The sequence below is a fragment of the Ornithodoros turicata genome, chromosome 2 (genome assembly GCF_037126465.1).
Source record: "Ornithodoros turicata isolate Travis chromosome 2, ASM3712646v1, whole genome shotgun sequence".
Classification (NCBI taxonomy): domain Eukaryota; kingdom Metazoa; phylum Arthropoda; class Arachnida; order Ixodida; family Argasidae; genus Ornithodoros; species Ornithodoros turicata.
In genome coordinates, this window is record NC_088202.1 from 123753807 (window position 1) to 123777411 (window position 23605).

The 23605-nt window shown below is 45.5% G+C and overlaps 1 protein-coding gene and 1 long non-coding RNA gene across 2 annotated transcripts in view; one reads left to right on the top strand and one right to left on the bottom strand.

The window, feature by feature from the left end:
* Positions 1-13965, bottom strand: part of LOC135384015 (uncharacterized) — a 102549-nt gene extending 88584 nt beyond the window's left edge. Inside the window, exon 1 of the long non-coding RNA XR_010420210.1 lies at positions 13861-13965. This is a non-coding gene — a long non-coding RNA (uncharacterized LOC135384015). The remainder of the gene's footprint in view (positions 1-13860) is intronic.
* LOC135384014 (uncharacterized) overlaps positions 1-23605 on the top strand; it is a 113177-nt gene that overhangs the window by 66234 nt on the left and 23338 nt on the right. The window lies entirely within an intron of this gene.

Genomic DNA, 23605 nt, shown 5'->3' on the forward strand with positions numbered 1-23605 from the left:
CCGTTTTGCAAAAGGTCGCACCTGCCTCTCTTTGTTATGAACTTTACCAGTCAAATTCTTCATAAAAGAAGCCTCTCTAAATAAGAATGTATCAGGCCGTTTCCGTCGCTGACACCGCCTTTTCCTCCTGACATTGTTTCACGTATTTCGCTAAAAGCAAAACGCGAACGGAACGCCATATTCACGCAACATTGCACTCGAATAACCTTTATCTTGCAGCAACTGCATCCTCTCCAATTTGGGGTTTCGACACGGCCCATACAATACATTGCTGCAATCTTTTTTTCATTTCCAAATTAACGGCTGCCAGGATTACGCACTTCCAGGTCGCGCTAACCATAGCTTTGGTCCTCTCACGAGCTTACGTCCCCCAGCTTAGTTTACGGTGTAATTTCAGTTCTCCCCTTGCGACACACGGAAGCCGAGAGGTGAGTTCTAGCTCGACTCGTCCGAACGCGGAACAAACTTGGCAACCGGCGGCGTCACCTTTCTTTCTAAATCCTAGAGCTTTAGGGAACCGCGCGTTGGAATCCACGAGTGTCAAGACACATGGCTTGATAGCAGGCAGCTCCGCTTTATCCTTGCCAGTCAGCCCTCATCGAAGATAAGGCGCCGTGAACCTTCCTGTCGTACAGATGCCAAATCGGATATTGATCCTGAGCGCAATTTACGGCGGCAGGAGCTCTATGTTCTTTTTCCGGAGCCCACTTGGACGGCACAAAGTACGGCACGCTCGAGTGGCGCTTTTCATTGCGGTATTTTACGAAGTCACGACCACGCCATGGTTTCTTCCCGCATGGGTTCACTACCGTTCATTCGTGGCGAAAGAACGGAAATGAAAGGTTTCTTTCGAGAATCAGTTCCTCCTTTTTAACGCACAATGGTCACTTCGATGGAAGACGTATATATTATAAGCAATTCGACAGTACGACGTAAGGATTTGAGCTTGCGTTAAATTAAGGAGGGGACAGACTGCGCGTAAAAAAGGGTCTAGATAAGGTATACAAATATGGAATAAATCGTAAATGCCTATTAAACACCTTCTGTGAGTCGTTACGATTATGCGATTATGCATCATACTGCATGTACCTTATTCCTGTGAATCGTTATAAAGTGTCTACGTGACTGTATACGGGCAAATTGCGCCGTATTCCTCCATGGATCCATAATAAAATGTTGTGTCCCTGTTTATTAGGCCTTGTACCCTGGTACAGTAAGCTTGTAATCAGATAATGGTCACTTAGCCTTCTGAAGTATCGCTAGAGCCCGCAGTTCGATGACAACACACTATCGGTTTTATCGAGGAGATGTATTTCTGTCGAAACGTCCCCTATACGTCCCTACAACGTCGTTCTAGTTCGGTGTGGTCTGAACTGGTGACGCAGAGAGTAAGTTTGTGATTGCTGGGGGGGGGGGGGGTGACGTTCAATAAGAGTCGCTTCAAGCATGCAGACCGCCCGGAAGTAGCACCCCACCACCACCAAAGGTTCGCTTCACTGTCATCACACCAAACAGCACAGCAGCATTACGTCGCTCGCTGAGAGAGCCGGGTATGGAGACGGGTGCTTCTCCTGCGCACATTATGCGAGTGCAGTGAAAGCACTCTTCATAGTGAGCTGTCACAGACGGACAGGCGGCTGTGTTGTGTTAATCTTTCTGTCCTGAATATTACACAAAACATTGTGCAGGGTATCGGAACCAAATCTTTCGAAGATTTGGTCGAGTTTGAAGCTTGCACCTTTAATCCTTTCATTGTCACGCCAGACGCAGTACATTCGATATCATAATCTGCCTTGAAATTTCAGTGATTTTTTATTGCCTTTCAACAGACTCTGTGACTGTGGCATGAACAGAAATATAAATTAAGATCGCGTAAATGGATTTAAACTTCAACCTTTATGTTGTGAGGTGCGGCGTTATGTGAAATAACAATTACCTGTACTACGTTGAACTGTGGGAATATAGTGTAAGTCTGTAAGCGAAACGCAGTGTTTATTTACCAGGTGGGCATAGTAGTAACGTTTCAATAGTGACTTACTACTTTGTGAACTTTGTAAGAGCTGCTTGTGCGAAGCAGTGATGGCGTGGACAAAAAAAAAAAATATTCGGAATGCGAACTACGTGCAGTCTTTGATCCTCGATATAGTCTTTGACTTTCAATTAGGCCTATCTCGGTTAAGTTTTATGTATTCGTATACGTGAAATTTATGTAAGCGTTCAGTTAGTAGCGCGATGAGTTATACAGTTTAAATTCTCTTCGATTTCGAATGCAAGAAATATATTGTCATCTATTCTGTATGATTGATAAATAGTCTTCAACCATTGCTGAACCATGCAGAGAACGTACGTATTTCTGGGATCAAACCACGACGTTTTCTCATGTCCTGACCTTGTTACTTCATGTTGCGACCTTACATATGAAAAAAAAAAGATGAAAAGTATGTTTGTTAGGATAACTATGCTGTATCAGGCAACAGCATGACACATCGTTATAGACAATGCAACACAATACTTCGAGTATATTTTTGGCATTATACGGCCTTTGACGCAATACACCCTGGTGGAGCCCAGTGTAACCTGATGTCCAGTAACTTAATACAGACCGGCAAACCGCGTTTCAAAGCTATTGTGTGTCAGGGCTATAATGTTTACGCAGTGCCAGTTTCGCACTGGTGTTTTAGTTTTTGTGTCGTCAGTGTAGTATGAGCGACGTCAGCAATGCTATGCACGATACTAAGGCTTGTGAGTAACAAAATAAGCTAAAGAGTACGTAACACACGAAGGAAAAATATCTTGATTTTACATGTGAGGGAATGAACAACTAGCCAAATGACATAGAGACGGAGAGACACGATGGACACGAGTACGTGTTATAGCTAGACGTTCGTTTATAACACACACACACACACAAAAAGAATCAGAATCCTGATCAGAAAGATCAGGAATTAGAGCAGGTATCTCCAAGCAGCACAATGTATTGAAAGCTGCAGTACATGGGGGTGGCCGGCAGGTGTCTTATCAGCGTGGTGCTTCATTTCTCAGAGCTGCCCATGAAGAGGAACAATCTTGATCTACGCTGCCACCCCTGTGCACTCGCGTTTTGCACTGCTTGGGTCAGTTTGGTCGCAGTTATTGAATCTCACGGTTTAACAATCGCACCGATGGCATGCTAACGCAACGGTCCTCCCCAAGGCTGTTGATAATGGATGCCTTCAAAATGTATTATAAACTTGATCCGCAAAGAATGCAAGAAAGGCAAGTGGCCAGACGGGGTGCTGTTAGTAACGGATGAGGCACCTCGGCTACCAGTTTGGTTTATGGCTATATGTTTTGCCACAAGTTAGGGGGATGCAGTAGAATACACCTTGGTGGCAATCGACAAACTTATCTTTATGCCGTATCTTGCCACGGGAGCCGCCTGCTACGTTGTTTATCTTCCCGGACAAAGATTCTAACTTTATAGGAGCAGGTAGTGTGATAGGAACAGCGTATCTTTGCCTTACTTTTTCTTTCAAGCTGTGCATGAGAAACTCCATGTATACTATAAGGAATGCAACTGGATTTCTGGGAAGCCTTTTCATGGGTTTCTTTAGCATAACCCTAATCCCGGCAAGACCGCCACCGTGAGTGTCTCAGAGTACCCACATTGGCGCTGTCTCTCAGCTTGTGCCAAAGTGGATTCCGGTAACGTGTACTCACACGATCTAAAAAGAGCCGCTTTGAATGCCATGTTAACTATACATTCCTCTTATATACGTGGACGTTCCCACAGCTTCAAAAAGGCTGGGCAAATATATGGTGGTCCTATCACACTACCTGCTCATTTTAAATTAGAATCTTTGTGCAAGAAGATAAACAACACAGAAAGCGACTCCCGTTGCAAGATACGGCATAAAGATAAGCTTGTCGATTGCAATCAAGGTCTAGTCGACTGACAGTATATAGCGTAGACGCAGGCCAGCTGGTGGGCAAGCTCCACAGTGCAATAGGTCTGGGCATAAACAGAAACAGGACATGAACACAAGACTCCATAGTCTTGACACAACTGAGTCGTGTATTAGTGTCGTTCTTATGTTTGTGCCCACACTGAGGCTTTTGCACAATGGAGGCTGCTTCATCTCCGCTTAGCTTGCTGCAAGGCATATAGCCATAAGCCAGACTGGTAGCTAGGTGCCTCGTTCCCTTACGAACAGCACTCCCTTTGGCCACTTGCCTTTACATTGCAGAGATTGCTGTTTCACCCCTGCCTTTCAGAATTCCCCTGTTCAAGCATTCCTTGCGGATCATGTTAACTACCCAAGCAGCAAAGTGTACTTAAAGTTGAGTGCGATAGGGGTGGACGGGTAGCTGGAAGGCCTTGAACAGACTCGTGAAAGTAAAGAACATTGATAAGACACATACCGTCCACCCCTATTGCACTCGACTTTCAGTACATTGTGCTGCTTGGGTAGAGAACGTTTTGAGGCATCCCTTATCAACAGCCTTGTGCAGGACCGTTGCGTTAGCATGCGGTCGGTGCGATTGTTACAGTATCAGACTCGATATTTGCAAACAAAGTGAGACCTGTTTTATCCACTGACCTATTCCAGTGTACCTGTTTCGTTTTTTTTTTTTTTTGTTTCTTTTCTTTTTTGTAAACAAATGTTTATCAATAAAACCTTAAGTTGTGTGCAGTACTCGTGTTCGTTGTGTCTCTCCGTTTCTGTGTTCTTTGGCTGCTTGTTCATTCCCTCACAGTCACTCACATTCCAGCTATCCCGCCTTTTACACCGCCAGTTTAGCTGCACACACGCAGCGTGCAGTGCAGTGCAGCGTGCACAACGTGCTGTTCATCTGCCCATATTTAACTGATGCAAGCCTTTGAATTTCAGCATCATCTCAAGAATTGCAGTATGCTTATATGGGATGCTTCTTCGCTCTTTGGACACTTCCGAACTATTTGCATATCCCTGCATCTTTCGTCTTTCAGAAACTCACAACTCTCAATTGAATGAATCGCCAATTACGCGATATTTACTTGCAGCCCTTATTCTTCGGCACTTCCCTCAAACACAGCGAACAAAGACAACCGCCCACACTTGCAGGCGACACGCGGTATGCGAGACGCTAACGAAACTCGACAGTTCGTGTGTTTAGTATTCCTGCGCACTCATAGCAAGACCAAGGGCTCTTTGCGTACACGTAGGGCTTTAAAAAGGATAAGAAGCTTGCATCGAGGTAGAGTGAAATATGGGCCGTTTGTGAGGGCGGATCATTTCCTTCCTAATGCGTCTGAAGCACGTACTGCATCTATTTATCTCGAGGACCTTCTCCACTCTGCACAGGATGGGACAAACAAGAAATGCATGGAAGAAAATCACACACACACACACTTCTCGCGTACTGCGCGCTAAATTCCGGATCAAGCTGTATCAAGGGCAGGGATGGGCAGTAATAGTAATACTTTGTACTATAATACTCATTTTTGAAATGTATTTGTATCTGTATTATAATACACAAAACGAGGTATTACATGTATTATAATACTTTTGAATTTGTAATACTTTCGCAGAGGTCGTAAGTTCGACCTGCAAAGTGTCACCGGTGTACTTTATCAGTAATTTTTCGTGTCCCACTAACCAGGGCGGGGCAAGATATTTCAAAAAAGTATATTCGATGCCGATACTCGATACCCTCAAAAATTGTATTTCCGATACCGATACAAGATACAGAACCAAAATTGATTTTCGATACAGATACTCGGTACCGTATCGTCGATACTTCCATATATAACTGAAATCCCGAATATAATACAGCTGGTGTTATGATTAGCGAAGTTTATATTACTGAAATCACAATATAATAAATCTGGTGTTATGATTCGCGAAGTTTACATCACTGAAATAACAATATAATAAACTGGTAATATGATTAGGGAAGTAAAAACATTTATTCGTTATTTCTAGAGCAGTTAGTGTATTTTTATAGCGCACTTTTTCTGACAGGGCTTGAACGTATCCGACCGCACGGATTTAATGAAGCTGCACTGTCTAAGCAGCTAGTCTTGTTAGAACTTTAGACTGAAGCCATGGGTACGTTGAAACGATCGCATCCATAAGCAGCCTAGCAAAAAAACAATTCTTTAAGACAATGTTCTTCGTGCGTACCGGTCTGTGAGCACTTGACTATACATTGACAACTTTTTTTCTGCTGCTTTTATCGTTTGGTACTAGCTGCAGTACTTACCCGGTAGCCTCTGACTTGATTTTCTTAGTTGGCCGTTGTGAATTGTGACCTGTAGAACGGGTTACAGTGCTCAAGCTAAGCCGGCGGTTATTCTTTCCGCATGGCAGACGCGGAATCCACACTTCAAGTCAAGTGGACGTGCTCTTGCGCACTGAGGAGGGGGACATCGGGCAGCGCAGTTCCAGAAGCCGTGAGGTTGGTCCTGTGCAAGGCGTTTTCGGCGCGCTCGCCGTACAAAGAGACGGAAGAGGTTCTTCTGGAACCAACTAGAAGCCGCGCGCGCCACGAGCGCGTCCCAGGGCAGGGCCCAGGGCCTCCTCTCCGGGCGACCTTGACGATGGAGCGCGCGCGCGCGGACGTAAGCTTCGAACGAATTTATGGTCGACATGTCTACGCCGCTGCGGCCTGGCTTGTACTACCGCCTGAGCGAGCGCCGCCGACCCTAAGTCTCACAACAACCTCAATATTTGCGTCTTTTTTTAATATCGAGTATCGTTAAAATACACGATACACTAAAAATGTATTTTCGATACCGATACTCCAATACTCTCATTTTTGGCACGCGGTACCTAATACCGATACACAAAATGTATCGAAGATACATGTATCTGCGATACTGCCCACCACGGCCACAAACATTTGAACAGGAACAAGGCTCCTATTACAGTGCTCCCCTGCCCCAAATTATCCCAAAGCGAGTGACTTTGGGGCCAGAGGTTACTCGAGGTTTCCTCGCATTCCTTCCACTTCACAATCCGTAAGGATGAGTCATACCAGTGCCAGCCCTTTGCCTTATGAAAGAGTGCGTCTAGTGCAGCCTGTCACCCCTGCACGCGGTTGCACTATGGACAGTCACAGGTTTTTGAACGGCCCACATTTTATCGTCCAGAGTGGATGAAATCAGGGCTCTGCCACAGTGAGAGCAAGTCGTTCACTGTGATCGAATTGATCAGCGCTATCTGATCTTATTCGGAAAGATCAGGCCACGTGCAAAAATGTAAGCGTGAATAAATCGTCACTGGAGAATGATTGTCGCGATAAGTAATGGGCCATATATCTAAGTAATTCTTCGGTTCTTTTCCTTTCTTTCTCCGCGAGTACCAATGTATTACAAGTATTACTCGTGTAATACACAGACATGTTAGTATTATGTATTATAATACTCATTTTTGAAATGTATTTGTATCTGCATTATAATACCGATTTCTAGGAAGTATTATGTATTAGTATTATAATACAAAATATGAGTATTACTGCCCATCCCTGATCAAGGATATGGTAGACGTGTAATTTTTGACACTCGAGTACGCTTAAATGAGTTAGGTTTGGTCCTTCTTTGTTTGTTTTCTTTTTGTTTTGTTTTTCAGCAGAAAAAAACAATCCGAAATAATGGTGGCTCCCAACCTGCGAGGCTCTTGCTTCAATCTATACCTTCGCTAAACTGCTGAATTTCCCACTCTTCTGCGTGCAATAACATGTTAGATAAAATGCGATTTTTCGAAAGAATTACGCATACTACTAGTTGTCCTTGCAATCGACGTAGAGCCACGAATCATCATTAGCATGTTTCACGTATGCTTTTAAAAGTTCCGACTTGTTCACATCTTTTTTAAACAAAAAAAAATATATATACAACTATCTAGAACTATCAGAAAACTCACTTGTTTCGGTTACCATCGCAAAATGTATCGGAGTTCTCAATCATATTTATCTCGGACGCACGCAGTTGTGACGTCAGCAAAGGTGCGGTACCTTATGTTTACGTCACCGTGAAACCTAAACCGGGTACGAGCATGCGCTTAGTTTTCATCGTTCATCTTACAACAAAAAAATACAACGTTCTGTTGAATGCAGTTTTGCATATAACTCCCAGTGATATACAATTATAACCTCAGGATCAGTTGGCAGCTTCAGACTGTCCCTTTTCGTGCTTTATTCTTGTCTCGCATGCAGATGCCACGTTTTCTTCATGGTCAGTCAGATGTGAACATGTCCCAAGCGTGACCCCAGACAGAACACTTTCTCCTGTAGACGTCCGAAATGGATCCCAAGATCCCTATCCGGAAATCGATATCCGTCGGACATCATTGGGAGCTTCATACACGGACGTAATTGGTCGTGTATCCGCGTGTTTCCCGTCACGTCTGTTTCAAGAATTTTCCGAATTCGATCCCTTACGGGATGTGAAACGGATTATTTATTGCGGAAGAGAGAGAAACGGGCGGTGATGTAGCACTGCGAAGTCCTATACTTTCGATGTACCAACTGAATGTCTGAAACCAAAAACTGTAAGAAACACAGACGTTGCGTTGATTGCGAGTTAATACTCTCACAATATCTCACTTCGTTCTTGTTTGTGTGCGTAATCGAGTTAAGCTTAGACACCTCACCCATCATTTCGATTAAGAGGCGAGCAGGAGTCTCGAATGTGCGGAAGCTCGCACACAAGCAATATATACTATCAGTTCTCCCTGTTTGGACAAGGAGCTTTTATATTTCTTTCTTATTGCTTTTAAAAACACCGCGCTCGTTGTCCGTCATGGGATATACGAGAAACAAACGGACAGGAGCAACAGAAAATGAAAGGTGCGGTGGCTGGGGTTGAAACAAAATGGAATAAAGAAAAATGCTAATTTCTATGCAAAACGCTGGAGAAATGTCTTTCTCCTATACAGATGTTTGTACCTCCGCACACCCCTGTAGCTCAGTACAGACAGATGCACGCGTACATAAGTAAGTCTGTGCAACGTCCAGCCGTCTCCTTGTAACATCCCGTGAGAACAAACGACGGATATATGTGGGAAGTCCGAACCGTGGCCACTCGGTGATGTGGGGGACGTCCGTCGGAAAAATGTCTGTCTCCGAGGTAGATCCGAATTTCCGTGAAAGGACATCCCCAGGAACATCACGGGAGTATCTCTTCTGTTTGGGTCAAAGAGCAGCATATCCTCTGAAGCCATGGTTGTTTGCATGAAACAAATCGAATGCACCAGCAATATCATGGTTACGTGCATAAGTCTTCCAGACACGTCTTCCCCATTTACAGAACACGTATTAAACCCTGCTTAACGAGCCTGTGACCGTTGGGGAACGTTCAGGGACGCAAAGTTAATCTACGCAACGCTGCTTCGATCGTGAACAGACCACCGCTGCTATTCGTAGGTACGTTGTATTAGTCGATGCAAAATGTGCGAACGACGCTCCCTAAGCAGCTGTCGCTGAAGTTGTGACCAGGGCCGGTGACCCACAACACGCGCGATGATTCCAAACAGCGTAGTTCTATAACTTTTGATCATAACTCGCCACAATCAATTTCTGGATTTAGATCGGCACAATCAATTTCTGGAGCAAATCCCCGCTGTTTATCTTGCGTTTATCTTGCGTTTCACATCAATCTGTCTCGAGCTCACGAAACAGTATACACACGAAGTTCAATAGAACGACGCAAAGGACGCCCTCTGCACCCATTCATTTCTGAGACCTGTTTAACAACCGTTCATTTTCTCCTTTAGGGCTCTCTCGAGAGAGATCCACTTCAGAACAGAACCGTGATCGGGTCTCTATGAATCGAGCGAATGACAAGGAATTGGTGGGAGCAGCGAATCATTAGAGGCCGACCCTCGATTTGGCCAGATATCTCCGGATGTGCCCTCCACCTCCTTGTGTGTTATCGTTATGTATGTTTCGTACTCTATCGACGTCTTCCAATATGATGCTCTCCTCATTCGGTACAACCGTCTCGAGACAAAGCAGTGATTGGGAAGAAGAAAAGGAAAGCAAATATGAACCCCGTGCTTTTATTCATTTTCCAAATGATATTTCCGCGGAAGAGAAAACGACGTTGGGATCCACCTTTGATTCTCCACTACGAACCAAGAAGACGGGGGTGTACGTGAACAGAGATTGAGGTTCGTGCGCATGATGGTGGAACAAATGAAAGAGACCTCGAGGTTCGTTTGTTGGAGGATATATCCAGAGGGTATCTTGCTCGGCAGCGTATTGCGTTTCTTTTTATGATGGAGGATGCAAATCTGCTAGATGGAAGTCGTCGGCGTATTCATCTCGGATGTGCGAGTTGCAGAGTGAGCGTGGGAGCTTTTCTCTGTGACTCAACAGACGTGTTGTTGTAATGTCGAAACGCATGTGCGCCACGGTTGTGTACTTTTTTTTTTTTTTTTTACTATGACGAACTCAAATGCTGTTTTAGAGTATTTCGACTGTTACAACGTCTTCGCCGTGTCTACCAGAAGACAACTGCGTTTTCATTGATTTGGCGAAAATATGCCGCAAAAACCACTGTTGCTATCCCGCAAAGCGGTTGCTTAAAAGAGAACGCGTCTCTACACATTCAGTGCGCTATTATATTCGAATGATTTGTCCAAGAAAAGGCAGAGAGCTGGAGTAGTGAACACAGAATGCAGAATTCTCTGCGGGTTGTGCATACACCGCTTTCAGTGCTTTTTTTTAATCTGTCCTTATGGGTAAGCCCGTCTCTCAACCGCTATTTTACGTGCGCGTCGCACAAGGCGTGTCGTGGCGATTAACGTGTCACACATTATTCGGCTCGCAATACCAGTTTCCTGCGTGTGTTGCGGTAGTATGGCGGAAACAAGGCTACGTAGCCGTCCCAATGTAAAGTTCGGCCGGGTAAAGTTGGAACGGTCCCTCGTCTCTCCATTAGTGTCGATAAACGTAGGGCCGGCCCTGATGTTTAGTGAACAACATACACAATTGGCAACAATATGCTTCCAAGAGCTTCACGAACACGAACGTTTACAGGGTGTTTCACCTAAAGTGATAAAAAATTATAGCTGCAACGTACTCTCCGGATGATTGTGGGACTTTCGGCAATTACCTTCTGGAAACTTTTGCCTCCATTTAGGAAGGCTTTGGACAACTTTTAATTGAGGGAAATTAATTTTTTTCAATTGCACTTTGAAAATTGCCAAGCGAATCTCACTTTTTTTTTACAGATATATGAAGTCCTCCACGGACAACCACAGACCCACCAAAAACTACACTCAACATCGCAACAGGAATACTCGAAAAACAATAGCAAAAATTCCGCTTTAGCCCCGCCTGCTTGATTGTCGCAAAGAAGAGCGCATGGAATCTGTGGGGAGAGGAGGAAGTGTTCCCGCCTCTTGTTTTACCTTTCTTCCCCTCCGCTTTGACCTTGATGCTGTGGTGACAACCGTCTTGTCACAATTGTCACAAGGAAAACAAAAACAACCGTCATACCAGTGCCACAAAGAAGGCAAAACAAATGAAGGCGGCGACACTTCCTCCACTTGACGCACATTTCACGCGCGCTTCTTTGCGAAAATCAAGCATGCGGGGATAAAGCGTAATTTTTACTAATTCTTTTCGACTATTTCTGTTGTGATACTGTGCATAGTTTTGTTGGGTCTACGGGTATCCCTGGAGGACTTCATATTTCTGTAAAAAAAAGTGAGGTTCGATTGGCGATTTTCAAAGTTCAATTGAAAAAATTAATTTCCCTCAATTACAAGTTGTCCAAAGCCTTCCTAAATGGAGGCAAAAGTTTCCAGAAGGTAATTGCCGAAAGTCCCACAATCATCCGGAGAGTACGTTGCAGCTATAATTTTTTATCACTTTAGGTGAAACACCCTGTATACGTTCGTGTTCGTCCAAATATTCCGTCAGTCCAAATATTCTTGAAGCGAGCAAGTATTAACCGTCAAAACCGCAGCCTCCATTCCATTAACAGTATTACTGTACAGCGAGTCAGACACACGCAAAACGACTAAGAATGCTTCCACGTCCGTGATGTCACTCGTGGCTTAATTCAAGCATCACCTAACGCGACGCCCACTGGCTTAGTTCAAAAGAGAGCCTCGTATATTCGAATAGCCCCATTCCACCACTGGAACATGTTTTGCAGCCGCGAGAACGCATTGAAAATATCAACTAAGAGCAAACCATCGCGAATGCGCTGGCACTCCTCGCCATGTAGGTGGTCAACTCAGCTTGGACGGAATAGGATATGCGACCGTAACGTGTTCAGCTACTTATAATCCAGTCTGTCGTTTTTCGGAACGAGACAACTGGGAAAGTCTGGAGAAGTACGGAGACGGCTTCTCTAATGGCTCCATCGAGCGCTGTACCAAGCAAAGATCGCTTCTGAGCCATCAAAGGCCCAGGATTACTTCAGCATGGTCTCGCGTGTTACGCTGACCATAACGCATAGCGTACAGCTTCGCGGCGTTGACTCTCTCAGTGCTCGACCTACCGCCATAGAATAGACTAATGGAAGGAGCTTTACGTGCGAGAAACCGGTGTCGAAACCACCGTGACTGGGCGGCTTCGATAAATTGCTCTGGGTTACTCTCTCCCGCATTCCCTCATTTCTGCTGAAGAACTCAAACACTTTACTAAGATATGAAGTTGTTGCTGCACAGATCCCTGGTGCAATGTATGACTATGTCAGTGGTATCGTATCGTTTTCAATGCTTGGTCTACTACATTCCCCCGTTGGGCACATCTTTCTTCAAATGTCATCGGTCTAAATTTTTTTTTTTCGCTTTGTATGAAGCGAGGCGTCCATGAATTTTCGAAAGAAGCCTCAAAGCTTCATAGTTTCAGGATTCTACAAGAGAAGGTGGCGTCATCGTGAACTATATGGCGTCGGTGCCCTAGCAACAGCGCGCGTACATCCCCGGTCTCCGCTGCCCGCCCCACGTTGGAAGGCTGAGTATGCGATGGTGGATGCTAGATTACGCACACTGTGACATCATACGAGGGGCGTTCAGTAAGTTCTTAGCCTAACATATAAGCGAGAACTCTAGGAGCAAGAGCATCTTTTTCTTTTTTTCTTTCGAATTTGCATTTCCGAACTGGGTCTTTGTGCAGCGTCGGACGTATGGGCTGGCGCATTCTCATGAAGTAGCGATTTTTTTTTGGTTGCTCAATTGACCTTGGCCCTTCTTTTAGATGGCCTCACGCTACCAAAGCAGCACCTGGGCATAATAGGTCCTTGTTGTGCTAGTTTTGGGCGGTAGGTAATCAATCAGCAGAACGTCATTTTCATTTCCCCAAAAAATATCGCCATGATTTTTCCCGCAGAGGCTGTCTTGTGCGCCCAGGCCATGCTCATTACAGCTTGCTCTCGGGACCCCAGTGGTAAATTCAGGTCTCACCCCTAGTTACCAACCGCTCGTAAAGGCAGCTTTCATCAGCGTTCCTCGTGGCTAACATTTCATGGCAACATGGCACTCTATTTTTATACATTTCTGACGTGTCAACATTTGGGACACCCAACGCGAACAGACCTTGGACATACCCAAATCTCCGTGCGAGATCGTTTCTACGGACCCAGTACTAATGCCCAATTCCGTAGCAACCTGGGGAAACGTCACACGCTTATTGGTCACTCATATCCACGTCGCCCGTTTTGCGGCACATTTCCTCAGCGGCGACTTCAATTCAGCGACCGACCCGCCCGGCGCGACACGAGATCATGGAACATTTCAATACCGTCAGTCCCATCGCGTCATACTTAGACTTAGAACGTCTTAAACGCTCCTTGTGCTTTCGCACGAACCCTCGTGCTGTTTCATGGTACATTCGTGTCACATAGAGAAAGATGATCATGATTATTTTTTATTTACTTACTTATTCCGGGGGTACAAAGTAATGGTTAGTTTGTACAGGAAGAGGTGCTGGTGGTGGTGCTTCTGAAAGGGCTCGCTGTTGGCGGACCCACAGAGGTGGACAACGTCGCGAATAAAGCACGGTTCACATTATTGCATTCGAATACGTGCGTGCAGCTGCATGCGCATGCGTTGACATTCTTCTTCTTCTTCTACCTGAAGCGCCGCCTATGACTGAATTTGTTTCGCAGGGCGACGCGCAAGTTGGTTACCACGGCAACCCGCAGCGCTAGCATTTGCACGCATTGGAACGCAACAGTGCAAACCGCACTTGACGCTCTGGGGGAATGTGCGTCCTGGGGCCCGAACTTTTCGTTATCCCATAAGGCGCGTTAAATGCATCACTTCGGCCCGTGATTCCCCACGAGCACTTGCGCCACAACGAGCCAAAGCGGCTTTGGAGCACGCGAACTTTATGTGCAAGTCCGCAGGCTATGTGAAAGCTCAAGATCGGGGCCCCGGGGCCGACTTTTAAGGGAACTGTGCCGACATATGTCTGACAGCGTCTGAGGAAAACCCAGGAAAACCCCCAGACAGTACAGCCGGCACTGGGATTCGAACACGGGTACCTCCCAGCCTCGATGTGCCATTGCCAGCACGCTAACCACTGAGTCGCGCGAGCTGGTAAACAGGAAGAGGTACCATAGTTGTCCCACAGATATTATGGGAGAATGGAGTGGTAAGACACGTGAATTGGAATGGCATACATTCAGTTGAATTCTGACGACAAGAGATTTAGTCCGTAGTGGCACTTTAAGTATCGACAACATCCTCTCATGTCCTTAGTCCTCACGGGTCCAGGAAACCACCGCAAGCGTAACACTGTTGACTGAATCGTTCTTTATGAAGGGAAGAAGCCGAAAGTTCTACAACACAGACAGGACACAGAAAGACTCATGGGCTAGTCAGTCGGCCACTAGCTTGAAGTCAGTTGGTACCAGGGTTGCGGTATGGGATCACTCATTCCATTCCAATTCCATTCCGAGGAATGGAGATTTGTGATAATTCCATTCCTTTCAATTCCTCGGAATGAAAAGGTATTGACAATTACCACTCCTGGAATGGCTTGGCAACCCCATTGCATTCCTTTAATTCCATCAATAAAAGAAAAGGGATCGGTAACCGTGCTGGGTAGCCCAGCAGTGCTAGAGCAGCGTTTCCCAAACTTTTGGCGGTGACGGACCCCCGGGAGCGATGAGAACTAATTCACGGACCCCCCCCCCCCCCCCCACACACACACACAAATATACCGGGATACGCGCTGTGGAACACAGCATTGCAGACCGTGTTTAATATGCGCGACAGGGTATAACAAGGTACGAAATTACATTTGTGCAGGCATAAACATGGTCAAGTGACTGTCTAGACAGAAGCGAAGTTGACTTCCAACGCCGCGTTCAGTGCGAGATATCATCTGTAGTGCCACCATCGCTGCAAGAGGTCCGCAGGCTGCCAAATATAAAATGCGCTAAACACAGGAACACTCTCAGTCAGTTCGAACTCGAAGCAAAACGATATGACGCACTGTATTTCCCATGCTAGCCAGTGCATAACCAGCAACCTCGTCAGCTGCTGCGTGCTTTCGATACAGCTTCAGAAACGATTCCGGTCTAGTTTCTTCGTCTTGTTTGTATGTGTATGACGCTGACAAACGTGCATTGCAGGACTTTTCTATCAGAAATTAGAAGCTAGCCGTTGAAGCATGCTTGTAGCAGTTTTGGAAGTTCTGGGTGTTTGGAAATCGGGCAGCATGTACGAGCGCGTGTTCGTGGGGACGAAAATCCTCACTGAAATGTGAGAGACGGTCGCGGACCCCCAGGGGTCCGCGGACCACACTTTGGGAAACACTGTGCTAGAGGAGATTGACAATAGATTGACAATAGATTGACAATAAATTACACATCACGGAAAAAGCAAAAAGACAAGGTTATTTCGCCCTTGACCGTGTGGCACCCAGATCAGTCCATTCCAATTCCATTCCGCCTGCGAAAAAAATGCCTAATTCCATTCCATTCAGGGCAGTTTCCGCCATTCCATTCCAATTCCATTCCGGGCTCTGATAAATCTGGAATCATTCCGGAATCATTCCAACTCCGGAATGGCAACTCCGCAACCCTGATTGGTACCATCGAGCAGAATGACAGATGAAAGAGAAAAGGCAGCAGAAAGGTCGATCGATTGATTGAGAAATAAAAAAAAAATATGCAGAAAGAATTCAGCGGTGGATCAGTTACTAAAATATTAAATAGGTAAACAAGGAAAAAAAAGTGCTGCAGTTGATTCTACGCCATGTGAAAAATCGCAGCGCGGGTAACAAATAGAATTTCCTCGGTGGAAGTAAGAATGGCAACGCCACTCGAGTCACTTTCAACGGCTTTCGTAGAAAAGAAAGTATTTGGAATAGCGCAACATCGATACTATGCTTATCGGGCTCTTACTAGCCTATGTCAAACTAATCAACTCAAACTCTAGCAAATTCGCCACAAACTCATCTAACGAGGACAAGGGATTGAGTTCCACCACGGACTAGATAATGCTGTCACTCTTCGTTTCGCTCTGAAGAGCCCGCACTTGAGCACGATTCCCGACTTCCAATGGGTCACGTTTATTAGCTAAATTCTTTCTGCCTTACCTCTACCATGGCTAATGGTGCACAGTTGGGAGAGCAAAGAAGCTGTATTTGGGAGTCGCACGTATGACTTCCATGGGAAATTTCCAAGTGGTGTAAACTTGGCGGATGAATTGAGAAATTAAATGCGCTAGATGCCCAGAAAAAAAAATTAACATTCACGCAGAAACAAAAGAGGAAACTAATCAAACGAAAGTGATAACCACACTCGAGGCAGCGGTTTCACCATCTAATACGATAATTTTATAGGAGAAACGGTAGCTAATTTTTTTTTGCCACAAAAGGAGCTTGAATGGAATAGAATGAGTGCAAAAAAAAAAAGGCGCAGAAAGTCGGGAATTATTTCAGTATACTTCTACGTGTTACAAGAAAAAGAAAAAAAAAACTCAAATGACATTCATTCGACAATTATATTGACAATATTGACAATATATTGGGTGCTCCATTCAAATCCAACAGCAATACCGTTGAAAGATGGCCTTTGGTGAGCCCTATACATGCAACTGGTCGCGGTCGATAAACAACCAAGATTATGACCGCCAACATGAGTTCATTAATATTTTACGTGAATGAAATTCTAGGCATTTTATAATCCGCAATAATGTCTTACTGCGACGACGTCGTCTTGAGTGACCGGTGAAGGGCATTGCCACAGCGTGTCATCAACACACTTTGTGCCCATGCGGGCTTCACTTATGTGTGAACTGGCCAAAACCTATAGCATGGAACGGCACGTACTCCCCTTTCAACTTGACATGTGGCAAAGTCACGACGCTGGAAGGTCTAAATTTTAGATTCAATACAAGAGCTAGCGGAGGGCCTATCAACGGCACAGAGCACATCAGTGATGCAATTTCGTTGATGAAAGTAAAATGTTTCGACGGAGACCAAGTTTTGTGGGTCTCCTCACACCTTACTCCACTGGAATCACCTTACGTACCTTGACACCCATCTGACGCGACCAACCTCATTCTGCGCGCTCAAAATATCCAGACCACCCCTTCACGGTTCACACGGTAGCGTAAAACGTGCCCCGAAGTTACCATCTCGTTCCAGGCAATAAGTGTTTCCGCCACCGTGTCAGAACAGGTCGGGTGTTGCAAGCTCAATTTGACGCACAGGCGGCGAATATTTTATGAAGAAAAATAGAAGGGCGATGGGGTACGCAGCGTGTCGACAGGAGAACCACCAATCTGCATGATATTCTGAGAGGGTGCATATATGCATGACATGGCGACGCAGGAACGCCCTTCGCGACCAGAAGCGCCGTTACCTCAGCACTCAAGGAACGCACTTCCTTGTACTTCAACTTTGCGTTAGATTGCCTTTGTTTTTAAATATTTCCAGGTAACCGGCACTTTTCGTGATACCTTTCTTCTTGTTCTTTTTGACTGTTTTTTTGGATTTAGGAGGAGACATAATCAGATGTTCTTATCGAGCCATTTTGTCGCAAGCGGTGATGTGAATTTGTCGACACAGATCAGATTCAAATCAAATCCCAGTTTTGCTCGCGACAATAAATCCAATCTAAATCGAGCCTGGATTTAAATTGCCCTCGGTAAATCAAATCGTTTTGAATCCGGATTTATATTTTCTATGTCAAACGAAATCCTATTTTAAATCTGGATTTGTCGAATCCGCTACCGAGTCCGGAAAGTCGGCTCTCTGAAAAAGCACAATTGAAAAACTTAGTGTTGTCCTCGAGATGTAAAAATGACTCGGAATCGACCGCCATTATAACTATCTCAGATAACAGCAGTAGCGTAACAAGTATTTCACACTCAGAGCAGCGAGCGATGAATAATTGCGTGATTGATTGACACAGAGAGATGCAGCACATAACCCGAATAGCGTTTGATATTATTTAAAAGAATGGAAACAGCAAAGCGAAAGCTCTGGAGAATGATTATGGGTCATTTATCGTGCATGGTTTTATTTGAATCGAAACCCAGCTGCAAAAACATGATTCAATTCATGTCCAAATCCCACCGTTTCATTGACCTTTAACCAAATCCAAATCAAATCCACAGTCACTTTCACGTGAATTTAATTCCGGACCTAAACCAAATGTAGTTGTATTAAGTTCACAATACTGGTCGCAAAATTGCGGAGTTTTTCCCTCCCTTCCTCCGCTTTATGCAGTCTTAATCAAACACAGTGATACGGGGGGGGGGGGGGGGGTAATGTTGGGTAGACGACACAGTGATACAGAAAAATGTTGAACGGAATGCAGGAACAAGTAACTGCAGATGGAATCCTGCATAGGTCAATAAGGAGCCACTTTAGCGTCATCAACATACGTACGAAGACGGGAAGACACCACAGCAATATCATAGCACTGCCCTCGGCAGTGCCAGGCGCGGAAGTGATTCAGTCCCATTATGGTAATTTATTCGAATTCTTACAATCGCTACGTGTCCGAGACAGCACTCCAATTCAAGACGAAGCACGTCCAGGTCATTTAGTCTAACATAAGATCACGAATCTCGCAAAAAGTTATGCGGGAATTATGCGAAGCTACATGCACTATAAATGACTTACCGTAAAGCATGAAGTAAGAATGATGACGGCATGCACACATTTCGAAGGAATATGAAGAACAGCCCCCTAAGCTTCTTGAGACATTAACGTCGTAACCGCACTCACAAAAGATAATGTTATTGCACTTAAAACTGCGCTTTTCATCTTCGACCTGCTGATGAATTGGACGTCTAAGTAGAAAAGCGCATTAGCCGTTTGCCGAAACGCACACGAGCACGAGAAGGCAGTACTTCATATCTGGGGTGCATTTTGGATAGTTCAACATACTTCAAGTGTTACAAGCCGAGACGGGCGCTTCGATTACTTTTTCTTTCTTCTCAGGAACAACGAAGAAGAAACGCTCACTAGCTACCCTCGGATTTCAAGCGAGATAAAGTTCAAAATGAATGCGTCAGCGAGACACGTTTATTTTTCGGTTATTTTTCGCTAAACACGGTGAGGCGCCATTTCTCTGCCGCGCCGCCTCAAAGTGGAAGAAGTGGCAGCCGTGCCGTGACTGAGGGAGGTGACACGCGTGCGAATCGAATCTCAGTACCGGCCGTAATTTACAATCTATGTGTTTTTCCTGGGTTTTCCTTACGTGCTCCGAAAGGAAGATGTGCAGATGTCTGCACAGCTCCTATCCGTGTTCAATTTAAGAAGGAAAAGAGATCTAGTCCGCCAGCTCTCAAAATATTACTGCGTCGCAGATAGGATGGCTGTACACAAAGAGGTCACGCTCCCTCCTGCGCCAGATAATGTAATCCATCATAGTCACTCTGCTTCCGTATTGGCTATTAAGACTGGCTGCATGACAGTATACGCTGCGGCAGAAAGTGCGCTCTCCTAAAGGTGGCGCTACATTATTTCTCCTGGGGCGGTATTGCGTCTCCTTATCTCCAACGGCGTATGTAGTTGACGAACTAGATTTATTTTCCTTCTTAAGTTGAACAAGGCTATATGACGTCGGGCACACGATCCCAGGCCGCCATATCGCCAGGTAGCGCACCCGGCAATAAAGGTACAACAAAGCCTTACGTCCAACCCACCGGCCAATCTGCACACTGGGTACTACTCGTTCCGGACAGGAGGCATCGGCAGAGTTGCTGCACATATCGTGCAAAATGTTTTAATTTCCACTCGCTCGCATTATTCGTGGGAAGTCGTTAGGTTTTGACATAAATGTGAAGAGAGGTAAATCAGCTTAAAATTAACCTTCTTATCCTAATTAAACCAAACTAAATTAACCTATGGTAGTTTGGTCAGCTTGAATCGCTGTGCTTGAGTTAGCGACAGTTTGTACGTGGGCTTCGCAACTGATAGAATGGCATGAATGCAAGCTAGCTTGCGGTTATCTAGCTAGTTGTCTTCGTGCCGCATACTCTTCGATAGCCAGTGAGAAGCCTCGGGATTGAGAACTGTGTTGGAAGGCGTTTTTCGTGATGCCGCCCATCATTATGGTTTTTGCTCGATACTGCGAAGGGAAACAGCTCACATGAACTTTCTCCTGTTGAAAAACGCCAGCTTCGCTTCACTTTAATTTGCTTTGGTTCGATTCGTTTTGATACAGCTGAGAATAGAAAGCGTTTGAATGCGCCACATATAAAGTTACTGTTCCTGCGTTGCAACAACCACACCTTTGTTTATATTCGCGTCGCTGCTTTCTGTGCAGTTAAACAAGGCACCTGATATTCACCCAGTGGAAAAGCAAAGGACAGCAAAATAGGTGAAGGGGCCTTATCGGTCAGGATCATAAGACATATTCTACGGCGTGGCATCGCTGGAATCTCTGCTAAATATGGGGGTGACCCTGCTAGATATAGGGGGGGGGGGGGACACTTTGCTATACGTTATGCCGATTGAATTACAGGGCGGTTGATTGCATTGATATAAACCTGCGTTCTAGGTTCTACAGCAAAGGGGGTAATTCGCTACGACAGTTTGTCTCTGCGCAGGGGAAAGTTTGGCAATACGGAATATTGGTGACGAAGTGGCTGTCCTCTCACAAAGCAGCTACAAGGAAGCTTCAACCCCATTATTTGGGAGAGGGACCAATGAGGCCACTTCATGGGCAAAAGGGGAAAGAGGCAAACAGGGGATCTGCCTAGACAGCTGACATACTTGCATAGCCTACAGTAGACGTTTTTAAATATCTTTCTGACGTGCAGGATGTCACAGGTATTGTGAGTACAATTCGAAGAAGTTTAACAACGTTTGGTAGTTGCGTCCGTAGTGGTTCGCCTTCCTTTCTCGACACTTGGACTGTGGAAAAACTGTGGAATGTGTGACAATACATTAGCTGGGAAGCGTTGGAACACAAAAACTTGCCCGATGGCAGTTATTCTACAGCGGAACATCCATGGGAGGTACTTTGGGTTATAAATAAGACGTCAGTCACTGATCTGATAGATAGAGATCAGTGGTCGTAACCCGGCTTCTCACCGTCTTTTCCGGAAGAAGCTTCGGACTCGTGCTTGAAGGATATTGCTACTCAACATAAGTGACCATTTTTACCCTGTAAGATTTGAAGTATCATGAAGTTAGGGAGTTTCTCTCCTCAAGGAGTATGAAGACGAACTCCAGTGCCGCATAAAACATATGGACGATGTATCTCCTTGGAGTGTAGCAACTGGTGAGAAAAAAACTGGCGAGGCTGTTCATAATACAAAGAGAACAAAGTCCATTAGTGGTAAAGGCACCCGGACCGATAAGTAAAATACTGCTTAAGGCTATGCGGTGGCGCCGGTGGTCATAGCGGAGACGATATTGCTGAGATCCGTGATTTAGTGCGAGTTATAATGGAAGCCAGCCCCGCGACAGCTTTCAAATGAAACGTGTGACAGAAATAAGCAGCAGCCCCGAAACAGATTGTCTCGAATGTCACGTGCATGGGTAATTAAAAAAAACGCGCAGTTCCGAGGTGATACACAGGAAGTTAATAGCTTCAGCTTGTACCAGTGGATGCGACAAAAACAACCGAGTGAAATCGCTAGTGCTTCGGGGGGGGGGGGGGGGGATATGTTTATTGAAAAAAAAAACGAGGAAAGGTTAGTCAGGCATAGACCGAGTTGCTATTCCTTTCATAAAAAGAAAACGAAAAAACAGGAAGAAAACGAAACAGAAGAAGAAAACGAAAACAGGAAAGAAAACGAAAAAAATGGAAAGAAAACGAAAACAGGAAAGAAAACGAAAAAAATGGAAAGAAAACGAAAAAAAGGAAAGAAAACGAAAAAAGGAAAGAAAACGAAAAGAAAGAAAGAAAACGAAAACAGGAAAGAAAACGAAAAAAATGGAAAGAAAACGAAAAAAAAGGAAAGAAAACGAAAAAAGGAAAGAAAACGAAAAGAAAGAAAGAAAACGAATAAAAAAAGAGAGAAAAGAAACACGCACATACATACAGACAGATACACAAAAGGGCCTTAGAGGCTGGTCGAGAGGCCGGTGGCACGGAGAAAGCTCAAGAGGGCAGTCGTAACTGCCCCCTGATTGTGCAGGACCGGGCCCATCAGGGTGGCCAAAGAGACGTTAGGGTAGCCAAGTCGTCGCAAGTGGCGTTGGAAGACGAGTCTTTGTGAGAGGTACCGGTTACAGGACAGGAGGCAGTGCTCCATGTCGGCTTCCACACAACAAGTTGCGCAATTGGGAAAGTTCGTCTGGCGCATTTTATACAGGAGTGAGGGTGTCCGTGCAACATTCATTCGAAGACGGTGGAGGAGGGATTCTTCAGCTCTATTGCACCGGCAGGCAATAGTAAAGTCCTGCAGTGGGTCAATGAGACGTACGAAATGATGATATGAGGTAGAGTCCGCTCGGAACTGCCGGGTACGGACACAGCACCACCGGCGAATGTGCAGGGAGCAGACAGAGATCGTTAGGGCCAGAGGGGTGGCAGGGAGAGCTCTGGTAGATGTTGCGTCTCTTGCTATTGTGTCTGCGCGGGTGTTACCAAGAAGGCCTACGTGTCCCGGGATCCGGTGAAGCGCCACAAAATGACCAGTTGCCGCGAGTTGTGTCAGTGCTTGTGGTATGAGCGTGTGGAGAGTGCATATGGTGCAGGAGCGAAACGAGAGCAGCAGATCCAGTGAAGCCTTGCTGTCAGTCAGAACAACCCGCTGTACAGCCGGCAGACCAAGCAGGTGCTGTAGAGCCGACAGGATGCCGAGGAGTTTTGCTTCCATAGAAGCCATTTGGGTATGGGAGGACAAAAGCTTACTGAAAGGCACTGTCAGGGATATAGAATGCAGCATCCGAGCTGTCTGTCGTGACTGACCCGTCCGTGTATACCTGGCGATGGTTCTGATACGTGGAGTGCAGAAAATGGAGAGCGAGTTGGAAGGCTACAAGTGCGGGAGTGTCACGCTTGCGCTGAAGACCGGGGATGGTGGACCAGATATCAGGACGCGCAAGGGTCCAGATTGCTGGCGCATAGTTGGGAGTGGTTGAGGAGGAAGGGAGATGATCCTTCAGGCGGGCGATGGCCTTGCCGAAAGCTAAGTCACGGCATTCGTCGTCAATATGGCAACGATAGTGGTAAAGGTGACTGGTGAGATAGCGAGAA